Raw genomic sequence first — 21,615 nt, forward strand, 5'->3', positions numbered from 1 at the left:
ACCATCATATGTAGTGGGGGATAAAGTGTGGTTATCAACCAAGAATTTGCATCTAAAAGGTTGTAAGAAATTTAGTCCACGCTTTATAGGACCCTTTGCTATTGAAAAAGTAATCAATCCGGTTTGTGTTCGTTTGACACTTCCACTTAAATATCATTTTCATCCAGTGTTCCATGTTTCCTTAGTAAAACCTTTTCATACTCATACCCGAATCACTGGACCCCCTCCCGCTATTGAGGTGGATGGCACACCAGAGTTTGAAGTCAAAGCAATTCTTGATTCAACACGCATTAGGGGTAAATTACATTATCTGGTAGACTGGAAAGGATGTGGCCCTGAAGAACGATCATGGAAACCCCTTGCTAACTTACAAAACGCTCCACGATTAGTTAGAGCCTTTCACTCACGATATCCTGATAAACCCAAACCTGTACCACAGGTCTTAGGGGGGCTTGTGCGGGGGGGGGGGGTACTGTCACGATTCCACAGTTAACCAAGCATAAAACGACGGGTCCATAGTAGTTATGGATCTCATGTCATTTATGCTCCCATGTAAAAAGCCCACCCCTATCCCGTGCATCCTACACTCCCTAGGGTGTTATTATGTGCCTATAGATATTGCGATATGCTTATGTGTTTATTTATGTATGCTTATGTTTTTGGGTCATTCTTATATTGGCCCTTTGGTAAATGACCTTAACAGTAACTCTTTGTGGCTTTTTGGACTTCCAAATGTACTTTGCACGTTTTATGCAGAAAAAAGGACTTCGCGTTTTGCCTCCCGTTGAATGCGCTGTGAAAGAAACCTTTGCCAATCAAGCGTCGCCTCCCGTATGAACGCGAGCTACGTCAATTAGCATACGGGAGCGGTTCGGGTGTGGCAGGCCTATAAAAGCCACACCCGAGCCTCTAGAAGGTGCTTGGCCTTCTGAGTGCAGTCATGTTACCATCGCAGCGGCATCTTTATATCTTAGCGGCTCACTTGACATCGCAGCAACTCACCTGATTTCCTTCAGACTTCTGGACTTCCAGGAATTCGTTGACAACGGGATCCTCGGTTTCTGAAAATGAATCAGAGAAAGCTAAGTGACTTTTAATTCTGTTATTCAACAAGGCGCCCTACGCAAGAAAGGAGCATTTAGTAGCTTGAATATAAAAAACAATTTTTGGACCTACTTTTGAATATTTATATATATATCAAAAGAACTTTTAGCAATCTTGAATCTTAGATCATTTAGTAAATGCTGATCAGTAGATGTTTTATGTTATCTTTTGCTGCACATGTATTATTCTTAGACAAAGAGTTTACGACAGACGATGGAGTATGCAGAAATGTAATTATGTGGAGAAAGTGAAAACCTGATTAGAGTATAAGAAAGAGTAAAAGTGAAACCCCTTTTTGAATATAGAATTAAAAAGCTAATATTTGATTATTTCTTTTAAAAGGAAAACGGTTTGATGAAAAACACCACATCCTAACACAAATTTTCATCCAGACTTCACATCTGCATCACAACTCCAGCTCACCACCACAACTGAACGCTAGGAACACACCTGTAGAATCGCAGGTAGGATCTTTACACTACATTATTCCCAAACTAAAAGGTAGAGAGTGTAGAGTTAGGAAGTCTTTACGTTCATATCAATTAAAATACTTCTTGTTGCCTCGCAGGTCGACAACAGGATCCAGTAGCGTCCGAATCCGGCCCTCCTCCCCACGTTTCTATTGTATGGCCATAGCGTTTTCAAATATATATAGCTGGTTATATTTTAGGAGTTCAGGGAGGTTGGTCCATAGCGTCTCTGCAAAACCCACCAAGCACCTTACAGGTAAGAGAACAAGTATCCAGCAGGTAAGAGTGACTTGGTAACCTTGACAACATGAGCCTGATAACGGATGTGATAGAACACCATCAACTACTGTTCGTCACCTCCGCTGTGTCACTGGGAACTAAAAATGGAATATGGCAGACCATCGTGGACAAGGTGAATGCAGTCAGAGTGCTGAAGAGGACAATGGACGAGGTCAAGAGGCGCTGGAATGATGTCAAGCGCAAAACCAAGCAGAAGCTCGCAAACAACCAGAAGGCAGCAATGCAGACTGGAGGTGGCAGTCCAGCACCACAGGAGGAGTTGGACGGGATGGAGGAAATAGTGTCCACAGTCATCAGTGGGGAGACGGTGGCAGGAGTTGGGGGCACGGACAATGCTCAACAGGACCGGACACAACAACAACAGGGTGAGTAACGACCAGGACTCGGGGGACGGGGGGAGATGGCCACAATGGCACACATGCACAAGTAAGCACAGCACATCATCAGACAAACCATGCCCGACCCCCAACTCCCACCAAGATACCAATGCACCTACGAATGTCACATCCCAGCACTGTCTAAGCACAGAAGGCAGAGGCACACCGCATGTAAGGGATCCGGGGCAGCCAACTCAGAGCTGCAGGGGCGACTCCCCCAAAATGCGGCACACACATCACATGCAGAGCACAACAACATTGACAACTTTGTGGCACAATCCGCAACATGTCCACAACAGAACAGGGGACACAACTGGTCCCGCTCGTGTGCAGTAACTGGCCAATCACATATGGCATCGCAGGGAAATGTGAGTTGACAATGTACAAGTACAAACACACATGTTAAACTGCATCTCCCCTTCACATTGCAGAGGGAACTACAACACCTCCTGCAGAGCAGTCCAAACCTCTCTTCTCTGATGATGAAGAGGACAACCAGACCTTTGACTGCGACGCCCTCCAACAGCTCGTGGAGAGCCTCCGGAGCCCACTTCCAGGAGCAGGGCAGCCCAGCTGCTACACGGAGAACCCACCCCCTGCACAGTACACACAGCAGGCAGCACCCGCCAACACAGCTGACTCCCAGGACACCCACGACCAACACATGGCCTTCCAACTCCGTGTGTTGGGGTGCCAGGAGAAGCTGGCCGAACAGGTGCAGGTGGGGTTCAGCCAAACTAGACGCCATACGTGGGTGACTAAGTCACATCAGGGACCACTCACAGTCCTTAATGGACACCGACAGTCCCCTCCAAGCTCTCCAACGAACCATGTCTGACATCGCCAGGGTCCTGACTCAGAGGCAAGAACGACTGTCCAGTCATAGTGGCTCCAGCGAGCTCGCACGGGAGTTGAGACTCATGCGGAGGCACATGGAGGACAGGGAGCGTAAGCGTGTGCAAACAGTGGCTGACACGGCTGCAAACCAGCAAGAGTTGGCTGGGTCCTCATGGCATTGCTGCTACAAGGTCTGGTGCCGATGCATGCTGCTGCCACCACTCCATCCACATCTCCAGCCACTGATGTGTCAGTGCCACACAGTGCTGGAGACAGACCACCACCACCCACATATGAGGCACCTGAAACAGCAGAGGACGATGGTGCGAATGAATCTGCCCTTGTGGTCATAAGAAAGCGGTAGCATCCATGTCTGCCATATGGCCTGTTAATGCTTGGTTCTGCCCTCAGCATCATCCCCTTCCAGTGTCCCCGCATACATTCTGCAACACTCACCTTGGACCTCGACGTGGACTGCCATATTCTGTCTGGTGACCCATGACACAGATATCAGACTGTGGACTGAACTCCTCCACTACTGAGGAACATGTCATTCACAGAAGGACTCTGGATGGCCCACCACGGGCCTACACTGCAAGGTGGGCTTTGCATGGCCCTGTACTGCCCCGCATACAACACTCCATTGAATGTGCATTAAACATTCATTTTCACAACGATGGGTCATGTCTATGATCTTGCAAGTGTGGAGGCATGAATGCATGTAGGGTCATTGATTGCAGCTTACGTCCATGTTGCTTATGTTGTGGGACTTGGGTCACAGAGTGACACATTGCTGATTGTGTGCCGGGTGGCGCTGACACTAGAACGGGGAAACACGCATTCGTTACTTCCTTGTCCAGGCCAGAATGGAAGCACGCAGAGAGCCCCGGGGTCATTGTTCACACACCTACGATGGACTGGCATAACCCAGGCCAGTCCACTCCGCTCACGCTCACGGGGGGGACGACAACGCTACATGTCCCAGGTCTTCCCTGTAGGGATCTGCTGCTCACTGGTCTAGTTGTCTGCATGCCACGGCCACTCCCTCACAGCTGGTTCACACCCACACCACACCCATTTGGCACTGGCGTCACAGGACATGTGCCCGTGCCAATAAAAAGGACCTGGCACACGTGCTGGCTACCATTCCACTCTCCAAATGGGTGTCTCCATGTGGGTATCCTATATGCATGAGGAACTAGGGCCCTGCCATGTCCCATTGCCCAGTGCCGGTGGTGACATGATGGCGTCCTCACCACAGAACTCAATCATAAAGGGTCCATGGCTAGCGGTGCACAGACTTGGTGGTACCGGATGCACTGCGGCAGGCACAGGCACACCGCCACGGGACGGTGTCTTTCGGTGCACTGAGATAGGGGCACCTACAGAGCTGAGCGGGTATGCAGCCTGTGATGATGCGCTGTCCGGGCGTACCGGAATGGTGGCATTGGTGTGAGCCGTGCTGGACCGCAGTGTAGGCCTGAGCCAGCGGGCAGTGCGTGCCTCCCACCACGTGGCGTCGCCTCACAGTTCACAGAGTTAGTGGCACCTATTGGGCTGAGCGGGTGTGCAGCCTGCGATGATGTCCTGGGCACTCATGTGTTCTCTGCCATTGTGAAATCAAGACCCAGAATCATGTGTGTGACCTGGTGGCCCGCGGTGTGTGGCTGCATGATGTGAATGGTGCCATGGTCGTGGGCCACAGGCTTGGAGATCCAACTGGCATGTGGTGGGCCCTCTTGGAGACACGCCGGTGGTGGAAAGTGAGCAGTGAGGCCTGGTCGCGCAGGGGTGGGCAGTCTTCTCTGGGTGGTGGGAGGGGCTGGGGTGCAGCAGCCTGTGTGCGCAGGGGCAGGCAAGTGGTGATTGCGTGTGCTACTGTATGGACTCTGCCATTCGTGTCTCTGGCAACTGTTTCAGATGAGTGACCTGGGGGACTGCAGTGTGTGCCGGCACGTAGTTGGAGACCCACCGGTGGCTGCAGGTGAGCAGTGGGGCCTGAGTCCGCAGTGTCGGCACTCTCTCTCCCTCTCTTTTCTCTCTCTCTCCCTCTCGCTTTCTCTCTCCCTCTCTCCCTCTCTCTTTCTCTCTCCCTCTCTCCCTCTCTCTTTCTCTCTCCCTCTCTTTTCTCTCTCCCTCTCTCTTTCTCTCTCCCTCTCTCCCTCTCTCTTTCTCTCTCTCTCTCAGTCACTCTCCCTCTATGACCTTTGATGGGAACATGACACACCTTCTTATCTGTCTTTCTGTCTTGCAGGCTGTGACTTACGGAATGCCCAGAGAAGACACGCAGTGCCTCTTCATGATTGTTTTTATTTGTTTCATCTGTAATAAAGGTTTTAAATTGGTTATATGATGTGGATGTGTGTTTCAATTTTTGTGGCCACACCTCTCTGTTGGGTGCGACATCAGGCGATTTGTTTGGGTCATGGTTTCGTGGGGTTGATGTGCATTCTCCTTGTCAGGAGTGGGGGTGGGGTCCGGGGTGGGGTGGGGGTATGTGTTGTTGCCCTCTTGGTGCTCCGGGCTGCATGTTCAGTTGCTCAGGGGCATCTGTTGTTCTTCATGCTTGGCTATGGGCTATGATCCCTTGGCTGCAGCCGGTTGTCGTCTGACTTTGCACCAGGTCAGAGCAGGTGTTAATTTCATGCTGCGAACGTGCCTTATCGCCTGTTTTGTGTTCTTATCGCAGATCAGGTAGGTCGTTGAGAATGTTGTGGAGTGGTATTGTCGCGGCTTATTGCTCGGGAACGCCTACTCTGCATCTCATTAGCGATAGTTGCCCGGGTCATCCGTGGCGATTTTTTATGAGGATGCTATCACGGGAAAACTGGTGGTATGGGCTGTTTGCACCAGCTTGTGAATGGGGTGGTAATTTTATCGTGACTTTGGATGCAATACGGTGCCGATAACTCGGCGATAGCTCCTTGAGAATATGCCCCAGTGTGTTTTACACTCTTTGCGATTCCCAATGGGTCGCAAGGAACCTGCCTCATTAATATTCATGAGACAGGTTGCAATTTGCGACACATTGGGAATGGACGGCACTCACAGGGATGGTGGCCTACTGGGGTATGCAGACCACCATGTCTGCAACTGTTTTTTAAATAAAGCAGCGGTTTACTTTGAAACGCAGCCCATTTTTCTTAAAGGAATGGGATGCATTTAAAAAAGAAAAATGAAAAGTTTCCTTTTCCTTTTTTAAGAGCAAGTTGTGGTCCGTGGGACCACTGCCTGCTCTCAAAAAACTGTTGGCGCCCACATTCACAAAGGGGAAGGGGAAGGGATCATTTGTGAATGGGTTTGCGACCACATTCCCGGTCACAAAACATTCCTACATACCTGTGCGACTCGCTATTAGGAAGGAATGCCTTTGGCACACCCCTACCTTATAGCGACTTGCAAACCCAATTTGTGATTCGGTAACAGCTTACTGAATCACAAATAGGGCTTTGTACATTCAAAAATTATTTTTTCAGGTTGCAAACGGAGAAAAATTTCGTACATCAAACTGTCTGTCATTGTGGGAGAAAAGAGAGGGCTTCAGTTTGCCAAGACCTGCTCTAGAGCATACAAACGTTAATGTGCACCATGGGACCTGAGTAAGAAGCACAAGTAAGCACAATACCAAGATCTTACATCAATAATTTGTACTTTGGAACTAAGTCACAGATTTCAGTTATACAACCATATTCTCCAGATATCAGAGGAATACATATGATTAAATCATATTTTGGATTTCAATTGAAAAAGAGGCTAGTGGAATCCAATTTTCAAGGGAAGGAAAACATTGATATGTTTCTTAAGGAACCAAATTAAAATTATTATTGCTTTTAGTTTGTAGATTTATACGAACAAAGTCTTTTTTGGGCCTGATCCACACACTATGGGCCCCATTTACAAAGTGCACATTTACACCTAAGTGTAGACTTAAATGCCTCCACCGCCTGAAACCAGGGGGTAAAGACATTGAAAGGTAAAATTATGAGTGTAAAGTTACCAATAGTGCCTTGTCACATGTAGGTGGACATCAACAGCACTGTGGTGAAGAGGGCCCTATGAGAAAGTATAGGGAAAATATTACAGTTTACTATTCTTAAAACAATTATTAAAATATTGAATATAAAAAAATCTATTTTAAATAATGTAAATAATTTATTATTAACATAGAACTAATAAAATAAAATATTACTGCACGTTAACTCGCTAAATTAAATGTGTATTAAATGCTTAATTTAAACATATTTAATCAATTTATAAATTGTATTTCTAAAAGAATTTGAAAAAAAATCCCACCCACATTTTTGTTTTTATTTAATATGTCTTAAATTTTGTTAAACGTTATGTGTTGAATTAGTTTTACTTATTTTGGATTTTTTAATTAACATTTTAAGGGGCCTATTCACAACGTGCACTTTGTCGTAGGTTTAGTAGTGCTACAATAGTATCGCTCATATACTTAAAAATGCTGTTCACAAACCTACATACGGTGACTTCTGCCTCCGCCGCTCCTCCTGTCTTTTCTATGCAGATATCCCCACCCTGGTTGCGGAGGTCTCTGCACAGGTAGATATACGTTTCAGTAGTAAATATAAGAGAAAGCTGCAGAAGTGGCTGGAAAATGGGGAATACTTACTACCAAATCAGTGGGGGTTAACAAGGAGTAGGGAGGGGTTTAGGGAAGTATAAGGAGGGGTTTAGGGAGGCACATGAAAATAAAAACTGCCCCTTACAAATACTAAGCCAATTGTCCATCAAAAACAGCACTTCTAAAGTTACTATGGCCAAAAAGGACACAAAACAGCCTTAAATGTACTCCAGCACAGTATTGATAAGGCCAGCACCACACATTGCCAATCACTGCTACTACAATACAATCCCATAGAAAACAATAAAGGCAGTGACGTGTAGTCTATAAATATAAACATGCTTATTATTTTATGGGTGGATATTTGTAGTATTCTCAATCAAAAAGGGAGGGAGGGAATTCTGCTAGTCTGGGAGGATCCAGGAGTAATCACTCTATTCCACAAACCCTCAACCTAACTTTTTGTTGTGAGTGCCGTATATTATTCACCACTGTCGTATTATTGTTTGGGCGGCATCATCATTGGGTTTCGCACCTAGGTACTTACTTCCCTTGATGAGTACCGCCTCCTCCCGAGGGAAAGTACAGGTGGGATCCGTCTAATAAAGTAAAAAAATACCTCCTATATCTTCAAAGAAATTACTTTAATATGTGCGGAAGATATTGGGGTAAGATTAAAAAATGGTGATGTTTTAGGAAGTGTGAATAAACCGTAACATAATTTAAAAGTGATTATTGTGAAATTAAAAATGGCCGACCTGTTTTGGCTTTTCAAGCCCTACTGGGTCTATGTCTTCAACAGGACCTGATGCTGGTTATACGAGTCCCATAATTACTTTCAGACCAATATTTTTTGTCTCATTTTGGTCAGCACAGTGTTTTACTCAAACACCCGTGGTCCGTAGTGTATGCATCAGACCAAGTTTCTCTGGCTTCTTGTAGCCTACAATCTTGTTCATTGCCTCATAGGAATCAGACGCGGTGGGGTGCTCCTTCTATTGATCACTTGTCATTGAGAGTGCCCCCTGTGCGTTCACCTCGCCTGTCCTGGCTGCCTATTTGTAGTAGCCTATCCCTCCCTCAGCCCCTCTGTATTTTTCCCTAATCCCTCCCATTTGGTAAAATAAATTTCTCACTTTACCGCTTCTCCTGTGCTCCGTCTCACATTTACTACTGGGTAGTAAACTTACACTTGATAAGAGCTTCCCATAGAAAAGATAGGAGAAGTGGAGGTGGAAAAATCCACTAGTGGGTTTGTGAATTTCATTTTGTATTTTATAGCAAGTAAGTAACACTACTGTAGGACTACTGTATGTGCTACAAAATGCAGTTTGTTAATCTGGCCCTGTGTTTTGTGAGTAGTTATGCCTTGAGGACTAATATGAAGTTTGACTGATGTGGGGCATCTGCCAAAAAGTGGTCGATGTCCTGTCTGCCTTATTTGCAGTTTACAAAGGCCTGCCATTCTTAAAAGATCAATCAAGACATTCTCTGCTTTTAGGCAGAGGCCCGTTCATGATCATTCACTGAAAAATCTTTTTAAATCAGCTTCTAGGTGTTTCTTCTAAATAAGAGCTACTATTACATATCAACTTGTTGACTGGCCCTTGCTTCAGCATGGCGATATCATCAAGGTTAAAAAAACGGTGTGGGCTTTTTCAGGGATGAAGTCACTTACACTTTCCTTTTTATCAGAGGCAACATACCAAAGACATAAAAGGATATTCCCTATGCCTGGGAGAAGCCTTGTATGATAATCATCGAAAGATAACTTAGGCCTCTTAGGGAAAATTGAGATGTAAGTGTGATAGTGAGATCCACCCCTAGATCCCACGCGTGTTCATGACATGCAACAGCTCGAGATTCGGAATTCATATCCAGCTGTGCATTTCTTTTGTAAGAGGAACCTTCATAGGGATTATGTGAGCAGATCTACGGGCCATTGTGGTATAGAATCTGAATGACAATTTCCTTGTCTTTAAATGGTTTATTGGTAACAACCCTGTGACACCTCAAAGGCCAGGCAGCACAGCTCAAATGATCCTAAGAGTTCCAATGTAAACAGAGTTGGAGGATGACGCTCTCTAGGAATCATTGCATGTCAGAAATTCCCCTTACAACACGCATACATTTTATTCCAATCCACAGTTAGTGTTGATTTGCACACTGTTAATGTTCCATTTAACGATGGTGATTATTTTACAGCAAGCATATATTTATGTTACTACATTGGTAGAATGCGTTTGAAATATTAAGTTAAGCAACTAACGTGATTCCATTTTGGACGTGACTGGTCACTTCTTCCTCATGCATGGGCAAACAAAAATATGTTAATTTCAGAAGTGGCCTTGAAAATACATCTGCTCAGGTCTTTGTGGTCTCTTTCTCAATTTCAAAATTACTGGAACTTGGCTAGAGACTTTCTTCACAGTATGGGCTTTTTATGGCTGCTTACTCACTGAAGCAGAGGAGTTTTCTGAATCATTTTCAGATATCATTGCTATGATTCACAGAAACATAATTTCCTGTTGTCAGCAAATAAAAATAGTGTTGGCCGATTTGTTTTCTGTAAATTAGAGAAGTTTGGTTAAAACTTTGCTGGATTCCAAATGGGGAACAATTAATTGCTACCTATCTGCCTGTCCAGCACTCTATCAATCTGTGTCCATTTATCCATCTACTCATCCACGCAGCAGCCCATCTGCTTATTTGTTTATTTATTTATTTTAGGGGGTTATAATTCAAGAATCAAGGTCAAATGGGAGCCAGAGCTTTGTGTATAAGTAAATGTGGTACCACTACAAGTACAAGATTTCAACTGGCAAAATCTGTAGTTGGAGCACCGTGAAAATTATTTATTGCTGCTAAACCAATAACTCCAAATAGGTTTAGTAACTAAAGTTAGCAACCCATTCAGACTTATCAGTGAACTCATAAGGGCTATAGAGGAATTAATGCTATTTTGCTTACAAGAATAAATTAGTTAAGCTAGTACAATGAACCATCAGCAGTATCCTACATAGGTGAGTAAAGGATATACAGGTTAGTGTACCCTGGGAAATACACCCCCAGTGAAGGACTGCCCACCACAGTTATAGATCCCCACCTGCCTGGTGGAGATCTCTGTGAAAAACGTATCTCTGTCACATTGGAGAATAAACTTTCATAATAACTCAATTCCAAACACGAACCACCAGTAACAAAACTCAATTCCAAACATGCCACTATGCTTGTACTTTATTTTGTTCTTCAGGAACAACCTCTCAAATGAGGTGTTTGTGTCTTAAAGGCAATATATTAGTACCATTGACATTCAGGAATTTGTTCATAGTACATCGGGCCAATATTTGTTTTCCCTCGGTTAACATTTGTCTCATATGGAAAAATCAGTGCCTGGGCCTCCACCTTCCCAAGTCGGGGTTGCGTAGGTATGTGACTGATTCGCCACCAAGTTGGTTTCCGACTGCAAACCTAGCTGAGGCTTTGCTGTTGGCAATCTTATGATTCCTCCACCTTCAAATACGTTGGAAAATTGCACATTTGGCCAAGTGGGAGCTTTGCCAAATGTTGGTCCTACACATAGAAATTTAAAGACCTCCATTCAAATTTCCACAATGCTTATTCTAGCACAAATATGCTTGGACATCTCCCAGCATTCATGTCTTCTTGCCACTGTGCCTCAAGTCTGCATATTGGGGCTTTATGGAGCTCTTGTACTGGTTTTCTCACAAGAATCAAGTTCAGAGTCTTTGGTTTATTTATAGCTCATCGAGTTGGGCATCATGTCTATCCACCTGTGCTGTTGAGAATCTTCCAGGTACTTGGTGCACAGCAAGGTTCCCTTAGCTGTCCATTTTTAGAAGACACGATAGACCAATTAATTCTAACAGGGTGTCATTTATATAGAGCAGCTCTTCAGCATGGCAGGGAGAGAAGTTTCATTACCAGTGTTAGAAGTAGTGTTGAAGCCCAAAATTCAAATATGGGATTTTCCAGAAAGTGGCCCTGACCCATCTTATGCAGAAATATGGGCATTAGTAACTACCATGGGTGAAGCCATATGGCTAATTTCAGAGGTACTCAAAGTTGGGAAGCTTTTTTCTCCTGAATATTTTATATTTTATGTGAAAAGGGGGACTTTCACCAGCATTTTGTGCATAAGTGGAATTTGTATTGAGTCACTCATAAGAAAAAGCTATGAAAGGTATGCACTGATTTACAAAATGTTTGCAAGATACTTTTGTGGCACTGTTTCACAGTGCTCATGAGAAAAGGTAAGCAAGGTGTGCACAAACAAAGCAGTAGTAGGACATGCTTATATCTGCATGCCCGTCACAAGACGTGCTACTGCAAATATCCTAAACACAGGCCAAAAAGAAGATGGAGTAGTTTGCAGAGTATGGTTGCTGCATTCACAGGCGCCTCCCTTCTCAAGACAGATACTCTACACTAAACACCCGAGTAAAGCTGCTACATGTCCCATGATGGCAGAGGATTCTCGGGAGACTTGCAAAGGATGACAACTTTGAACGTTTAGAGTATATGTTCCTCATGGAACATAGTGTCCTTGCTAAGCAATCGTGACACATTGGAGTCCTTGTAAACACTGTTTCAGAGAAGTTGATGAAAGACATCAAGCAGTCTGGGAAGTATTATCAAATAAGGATATAAATTGAACTTGTTCACCTTTCTACAAATTAGCTTTAGGATTAAGAAGTTATATTTTACACTTTTTGTGTTTGCACATAGAGTCTACAAGTGGATTATGAACTCATATTTTGCACTTTGTTAGTTTTCATTAGGAGTCTACCATCAAGATTATGAATTTATATTTTGTACTACGTTAGTTTTCACACTTAGTCTACCAGTACTTTTATGACCTCATATTTGGACCTTTGCTAGTTTTCACAATGAGTCTACCATCAAGGATAAGAGCGTATATTTTACACTGTATTCGTTTCGCAATGAGTAATACATTAGGAGTATGAACACTATTTGCACTTGTTAATTCTACAAAGAGAATTCTTTTAGGATTAAAAATTCAATATTTTCTATATTGTTTTTACAAAGGCAGCCCAACGATTCCCATCTGAAATCAACTGTTTCTTTTTTCTTAGAAAAAGCATGGTATGAAGATTTCAATTAGAATGATTGTTGAAGTGTGTAGAACCACATGATATTAACAAATGTGTTTTCGTATGAAAGTTATCAACCATTGTATTGAATCTAATCACAGAAGACTTTACAGTTACTTTATCAACTGTAATTGATTCTAATTTCTTTGGAGCCCAGAAGAAACATTGAGTTTCATTCCAAAACAGAGAGTGGAAAATGCATTTGGAGTCAACAGGCATACTAGATATAAAATTAACAGTTTAATTGTCAATGTCAATACAACAGCCTTACTAAAGGGCTTCCTTTGTTTTTAAATATCAACGCTGGTGTTGTACAGATCAAGCCTAGAAGTGCAACCAGGCAGTGTGATAATATCCACCTGTGTTTCTCTCTCATACCCCACTCCCCTTTCTGCTTCTAACCTACATGTTGTTAGTGTAGAGTTGGGTGTGAGTTTATAGAAAAAGGTAAGCTATCACTTATCCCACTGGATCTGAATTGGAACATTAGTATATATATATTCACTGAAAAAACCACAGGTTTCAGGGACATTATAGTTAGCTGAACATTTCACTCGTGCAAATCTAGAGAAATTTGGCCGTTATAGTTAGTTAAGCTAACTATAACTCGCGCACCGCAATGCTCTGCTGATGACATCACATATTACATCACTCATGAAATGGTCAGGGATGTCCAACTAACTATAACGTCCCTGAAACCTATGGTTTTTTCAGTGAATTTCTATGGTTTTTTTAAATGCTAATTTCTAACTATAATGTCCCTGAAACCTATGGTTTTTCCAGTGAATTTTAAAGGTTTTTTTAAATGTTAATTTCTAACTATAACGTCCCTGAAACCTATGGTTTTTTCAGTGAATTTCAAAGGATTTTTAAATGCTAATTTCTAACTATAACCTCCCTGAAACCTATGTTTTGTTCAGTGAATTTCTAAGGTTTTTTAAATGCTAATTTCTAACCATAATGTCCCTAAAACCTAAGGCTTTTTTAGTGAATTTCTAAAGTTTTTTCAATGCTAATTTCTAACTACAACGTCCCTGAAACCTATCTTTTTTTCAGTGAATTTCTAAGGTTTTTTAAATGCTAATTACTGACTATAAGAGCCCAAAAATACTTTTTTTCACTTTTATAAAAATAATGTGGTGTTTTCTCTTTTCTAAAATATGACTTTACATGTAATTATTATAATTTTTTTTTGTAATGTTGATTCGCGTACCGATCGTGTACGAGTCACGGTGGGTGCGCGAATCCAAGAATCTTGCCGCCATATTGGTTAAGTCGTGTACGATGTGCGTTTGGTATGCAAAAGGTGCACAGTTCTCAGATCCTCGTAACATCACTTACGTATTTCCGGGGGTTGCACCAGGTGCGCAATCCACCGCAAATGTTTAAGTTTTAAAAGTATATGAATATAACTTTAATATGCATATTATACCCAGAGATTATTTAACATAATTGTAAATATCATATATTTGTAACTGGAATAAAGATATATTATTGTTAAATACAGTTTTCGGAAATCGCGTCGGGTGTGCGCTGCTTGCTCGCCCGGTGCGCGAATCCCATGTGACTTCAAAAGAAACAATTTCATTGGTTAAGAAGCTTTTGATTCTAGAACTTGAAAGACCCCACGCAATATTTCCATTCTTTCAAGTGCAACTCAGGAGACACATCTGTTGTGTTTTTTTCCATCAGAAAATGGCTGCTTCCAATCCATCACAGCAGCCTCCACCTGAAGAAGAAGAAGACTTGGAAGAACCGGTGAAGCTGAGATATGAGAGTATTGTTTAGGCATTTTTCTCCATACCACCAGGGGAGAAAAAGGTAAATGCACGAAAAGTTACTTGCACCATTTGTGACAAGGTCCTCTCATGAGGATCCGACAAAAAGTATTCCTGCGGCACGTCATCCATGCTCAAGCATTTACAAAAAATGCACCTGCGGTGTCTCGCAAGGGAACAGCAGCGATGAGACCAATAGAAGCAGGCAAGTCAGGACAACGCAGCTGGACCTACCACTTCATCTGGTACCACAGCAACTACAACACCAAACATCATACCTGAATTTACCAGAGTGGAGCATCATTGCGTAAAATGCAAAAAAAGTTATGTTTTGGCGAGCAATTAGTGGACGCCATCGTGGTTGCCATTAAAAACCATCACTGTTAAAAAAAAATGTATGCAATGACTTTGTAATTGCATAATGTTTTGCAACTTTGCACTGTTGGTTCTGTTTATTTTGTATTTTTTTTTAAAACACCAAAAAAGTTCCAAAAACACAAAAAAAATATAAAACATAGAAAGAAGAAAAAATGTTTTTTTTATAACTGCCTTTTTGGGTAAAAATAGACAAATTTATAAGTGTTGTATGAATTGTGGCAAGTGTAATATATGGAGAAGTGTATGGGTAGTGCATGTGTGATTGCATGAGTACATGTGTAGTGCCTGGGTGATTGCAGAAGTGCATGTGTACTACCTGAGTGATTGCATGAGTACATGGGGAATGCCTAGGTGATTGTAAGAGTGCATGGGTAGTGGCTGTATGATTGCATGAGTGTAGGGGTAATGTTTAGCTGATTGCATGAGTGTCGAGGTAGTACGTGGGTGATTTTATAAGTGCATGGGTATTGCCTAGGTAATTGTATGAGTACAGGGGTAGTGCCTGAGTTATTGGAGGAGTGCAAGAGTAGTGCCTGGGTGATTGAAGGCGTACATGGGTAGTGCATTTCTGATTGGAGGCGTGCATGGGTTATGCCTAGGTATATTGAGGAGTGCATCATTAGTGCCTGTGTGATTGCATGAGTGCATAGGTAGTGCCTGGAAGATTTTATAAGTGCAAGGGTACTGCCTGAGTGATTGAAAGACTACATGGGTAATAGCTAGGTGATTGCATGAGTGTGGAGTTAATGCCAGGGTGATTGGAGGAGTGCATGTGTAATGCCTAAGTGATTGCATGAGTGCAGGGGTAATGTGTAGGTAATTGGAGGAGTGCATGAGTAATGTCTGGCTGATTGAATGAGTGCAAGAGTAATGTCTGGGTCATTGAATGACTTTAGTGGCAGTGCCTGGGTGATTGGAAAAGTGTATAAGTAGTGCCTGGGTGATTTCTTAAGTGCATGGGTGCTGGCTGGATGATTGGAGGAGTGCATGGATAGTGCTTACGTGATTGCAGCAGAGCCTGAGTTATTCTATGAGTGTATAGCTAGTGCCTGAGTGATTGCATGAGTGCAAGCGTAATGTCTGGGTCATTGGAGGAATGCATAGGTAATGCCTAAGTGATTGCATGAGTGCAGAGGTAATGTTTAGGTAATTGGAGGAGTGCATGGGTAATGCCTAAGAGATTGCATGAGTGTAGGGGTAATGTCTAGCTGATTGCATGAGTGTAAGGATAGAGCCTGGATGATTTTATAAGTCCATAGGTACTGGCTGGATAGTTGCATGAGTACAGGGGTAGTGCCTGGGTGATTGGAAGAGTGCAAGGGTAGTGCCTGGGTGATTGAAGGAATGCTTGGGTAATGCCTGGGTGATTGTATGAGTGCAGGGATAATGTGTGAGTGTTTGGAGGAGTGAATGAGTAATGTTTGGATGATTGCATGACTGCAGGGATAATGTCTGAGTGATTGAATGAGTGCAATAATAATGTTTGAGGATTAGAGGAATGAATAGGTAATTTCTGGGTAATTGCATGAGTGTAGGGGTAATGTCTTGCTGATTGCATGAGTGAGGGGTAGTGCCTGGGCAATTTGAGGAGTGCATAGGTAGTGCCTGGGTGAATTTATAAGTGCATGTGTACTGCCTGAGTGAATAGAGGATTGCATAGATACTGCCTGGATGATTGAAAGAGTGCAAGGGTAGTGTCTGGGTGATTGCATGAGTGCAGGGGTAATGTTTAGGGGATTGGAGAAGTGTATGGGTAATACCTGGGTTATTGCAAAAGTGTACTTGTAATATCAGTGTACAGATAGTACCTGGGTGGTTTTTATAAGTTCATGGGTGATTGCATGAGTGATGGGGTAATGCTTGTGTGATTGCATGAGTGCAGGGGTAGTGCCTGGTTGATTGGAGGAGTGCAAGGGTAGTGCCTGGTTGATTATATAAGTGCATGGGTAGTGGCTGGGTGATTGAAGGTGTGCATGGGTAATGCCTGGGTGATTGCTTGAGTGCAAGAATAATGTGTGGGTGATTGGAGGAGTGCATGGGTACTCTTTGAGTGTTTGAAGGAGTGCACAAGTAATACTTTGTGGTTGCATGTGTGCAGGGGTAATGTCTGCGTGATTGGAGGAGTGTGTGGATACTGCCTGGGTGATTGGAAGAGTGCAAGGGTAGTGCCTGGGTGATTGGAGGAGTACATAGCTAATGCATGGGTGATTGCATTAGTGCAAGGGTAATGTCTGGGTGATTGGAGGAGTGCATAGCTAATACCTGGATGATTGCATGAGTGCAGGGGTAATGTCTGGGGGATTGGAGAAGTGCATAGATAATACCTGGGTAAATGCATGAGGGTAGGGGTACTTCCTGGGGGATTGCAGGAGTATATAGGTAGTGTATGGGTGATATTATAAGTGTATGGGTACTGGCTAGGTGATTGTAGAAGTGCATGGATAGTGCCTGGGTGATTTAATGAGTGTGGGAATAGTGCCTGAATGCATCAATGAGTGCATGGGTAGTGTTTGAGTGAATGGATGAGGGCAGTAAAAGTGGCTCTAAACATTATTTCACATTATCATGCTTATTACATTATTTCTTCTTACCTTTACTGCTAATGTAGATACAAAACTCAATGGAACTATTTTACAGTAGTTGTCTTGTAAAGTGAATTTAAAATCTTTTCAAAGCTCACCATTATCTTCTGTAAAAAAGAAGAAAAACTGTTATCGATTATAATATAGTTTTAAGAACACAACAGAATTTTAGAATTACATAACATTTTCAGTTTCCCTTTTTTGCTGTTCTCAGATTCTAATGAATTTCACCATACACAGTGATTTCAATGTAGATCATCATACAACAGCGGGGGAAAAAACAATCAATGAGATTGTTAAAAAAAAATCAGCATTGAGCATTATTTAGAACATGCGTAACAGTCCCCTGTGCTTGCTTGTGTGCACGTCTAGCCCTTAGTTTGGGTGTTTGTGTGCTGCCCGTGTCTGTGGCTTTGTGAGAATGTGCAGGTGTGTCTGTGCTTGGAACAGGTAGGCTGCTAGGAATCGTGGGTGGTGCAGGGGTAGGAGGGGTGCAGGACTTTTGGAGGAGGGACACTGCTGCCGTCAGGGAGGAGGCCACGGACTGATTGGTCCTCTGTAGGGCAGATATGCCCAATGAAATGCCCTCCATGAACGACACCAGTTGCGTCAACAGAGTGGTGTGTGCATGGAGGACACTCAGCATCTATGTCTGCCCTACATGGATCTGTCTAAGTAAGTCCACAGACTCCTCACTCAGGGCAGCAGGGGACACAGGGGCAGGGGGTGCGGTGCCTGGCACAAAGGAGACATGCTCCTGAACAGGGGAGCCTCGATGGACCTCTGGGATGGGAGCCGATGGGAGGGTGGTGATGGTGGTGGTGGGGCGGTGGCGGGGACAGCCTCACTAGCTGGGGTTTGGTGGCTGCTGACACCCGCCTCCACAAGGGAGTCATCCTCAGAGCTGCTGTGGCCCTCAGCTGGCGGGGATGGTGCTGACGACTCCTCGGTGTGGCTCCACTCGCCCTCCGTGCCACTGGGTCCCCCCGACTCCTCTACTTCTGTCCCAGTCAGGCTCTGTGGCTTATCCTGGTCCGTGGAGCTGTCTCCTCCTGTGGCCGTGGATGTATCTGGATAGGAATAGGAAGAAAGAGAACAACATCAATCACCTGCACTGACTGCACACACCACAGTGAGTACATCACATCACAGGGCAAGCCCTGGCATCATCAGCTGAACACTGCTCAAAGTGCCAACACTGTTTAGAATAAGCCAATTGTCATTCTCAACATCAACCATGGCACACATATCACTCCTTGACTTGCACCCATATGTCTGTTGCATGTTGGATGCTAATACCCCAATGTCCCGACATGCACCACCCACACATCAGTTGGACATGCAAGTGAACATGTAGGAGTATGTCACTATACACACAGCACATCTCTTGCCACTGACTCAGTACAGGTGTCCGGATGAAGGGATGGCCAGAGACTCATTTCACATGCTTGTGATGCATGCCAGCAACACACACTATGATGTTCTCATGTCCTGACAGTTAATGCCACAATGGGGTGCATGGTGCACACTTGAACACAATGCAGGATCACTCATAGCAAGTTAAATGCCATGGCACTGGCATGCCTGGAAAGTCAGTCAACACTGTCTCCTGTCACAGGGGCAGGGCATCCAGACAACAACAGTATGCACTGTGTCACAATCATAGCTCAGGGGTAAAGCTAACTCTGCAGATGACAAGTGCACTTGCCCATCCCCTGCAAACAACATATCCCTAACCCAGAAGACCCCACATCATGCAAATCAGACATATGAGTCTCTGCAAACACAACTCCCTGTACATTAGCACATCACAGTCTGCTGTGCATGTAACCCAGCTGCCTGAAGTACACAGTTGCATACACCATTGTGCGCTGTCAGATGATCACACACCTATATGTCACACAGGTCTTGTCTCTCACAGTCACATCTCAGATGTCCTGCTGACCCTCAAAATCATGGACACCCCAGTTGTACGTAACAGGAAGCCATACCATAATGACACAGACGCAGACACCTGAAGGCATATGTCACTAAGCACAACCTGTAAGTTGATACACAGGAGTGGGATTACAGAGTGTTTCTAAATGCCCTTGAGGAGGCATGACTGCCCAGGTCTACGTGAAACAGTGTTTGGCCCTGGACAGTAGTCAGGTGGCTAAGCAAGTGTGACACACTTGATATACATACTCCTGAGGCCCACAAATTGGAGTCCCCTGCTGCATGGTTTTGTTTGAAATACCCCAGCCACATGTGGCGAGTCAGAGCAGCAATTGGAACACATATCAAGGGCACACACAGATCACATGTCAGATCCCAGGCATTGGGAAAACAATTGAACCACCCATGAAACACACAACAGAGTCACGGGAACAGATGCTGTCCGGTAGCTGAAGCATAGCTGACTGCAGGGACACAGTGCCCTAGTGACACAAGCAACAAACTGTAGGGGCCATACCTGTGGATCAGATGAGGAGGGTGCATCACACAATTGAGGGGCATGAGCCCTGGACTACAAGACCTACGTAATGTGGCAGTGTGACCAGGCCAAAAGACTGCAATTAGCATGTCAGACATAGTGCACAGATTAGGCATGGACTTACCCCCTTCTTGCTGCTGTCTGGCCTTCAGCTGCCTATCCAGGTCCGGGAAGACCACCGCCAGGATCCGGAGCATGTGGGGGGTCAGGGTCCGGTGTCCGCCCCTCCTGCGTGGAGGTGACAGCTTCAGCTGGACTCTAGCAATCCTCCAGGTCCAGCCCCGAAGGTCCTGCCACCTCTTCTGGCAGTTGCGGATCCGGCGCTTGTAGACCCCCACCGAACGAACTGCCCGGCCGATGGTCAGCCATATCTCCTCTTCTGGTGGGCATCAACCTGTGAGGATGACAAAGTTAAAAGTCCATTAACACACATGCCCCATATTTGTGCTGCACACATTTGGATATACATGTCATCATCACACAGGGAAATGAGTTACACAGGTAGTGCAACCATGGGAAAGGACAAATAACCTGCATGTCTGACATGTTAACAATGCCTGGGAAGTTTAAGCAAGCACTAATGCCCTTTAGCAGCAGAACACCTGTTCATTACATGTACCTACACACTTTGGGGGATGAAAGTAGTCAGTGAGAATGCTTGCCACTGGTGTACACACTGCTAGTACTGCTAGTCAGACAACATGCACAATTAGGAAGGCAGTGGACTGCACACTCACCTGCTCCCCTGGTTTCCCATACAACTTGCTGTACTGTGGAAGGAGGCCATCCAGCAGGGCCTGGTTTTCCTCCTCAGTGAAAGCTGGGGCCCTCTCCAGAGTACGTGCCATAGCAGGAGCCAGAGGATGCAGAGACAGCAGCAGTGGTAGGAGGGATGTGGTCCTGGAGCATGTAGTGCAGGCAATTGAGCTCCCTGGGGGCCAGCCAGCCTTATATTTGTGTTGCAGAGGCAGAATCTGTGCCATGTGTCCCAAGTGATAGGTCCAACACGGTTGCATTCTATGAATCTGGCCAATCCATGGGAATGCACGACTCGTACACGCCTTCCGCATCGTTCAAATCTTCACCTTCATGAAACACTAGGAATTGCAACATTGTTGTAGGCATCCAACTGAATTTCCAGCGAACAACTCGTACAAGTTTTGAATCCGCATCCGTCTCCATGACAGCCCGGCTCGGTCAACTGACTGTACAACGTGTATTTTTGAAAATATACATGCACCCGTCTCCATACGATTCAATGGCCAAGGCGTACGCCTGTCTCGGACCATGCCTGTCCGATGCGCATGCATGATAGTCACCCGCATCGGGCCTCATTGCAGTCAATGGCAAAGCGTACGCACGGCTCGGTCATGAACCGTGCAATGCGTACGCATTGTCACCTGCGTCGGACCTCATTGCAGTCAATGGCAAAGCTTACGCACGGCTCGGTCATGAACCGTGCAATGCGTACGCATTGTCACCCGCGTCGGACCTCATTGCAGTCAATGTTAAAGCGTACGCACGGCTCGGGCATGAACCGTGCAATGCGTACGCATTGTCACCCGAGTCGGACCTCATTGGAGAGACTATTCG

Source organism: Triturus cristatus, chromosome 5_2 (assembly GCF_964204655.1).
Source record: "Triturus cristatus chromosome 5_2, aTriCri1.1, whole genome shotgun sequence".
NCBI lineage: Eukaryota > Metazoa > Chordata > Amphibia > Caudata > Salamandridae > Triturus > Triturus cristatus.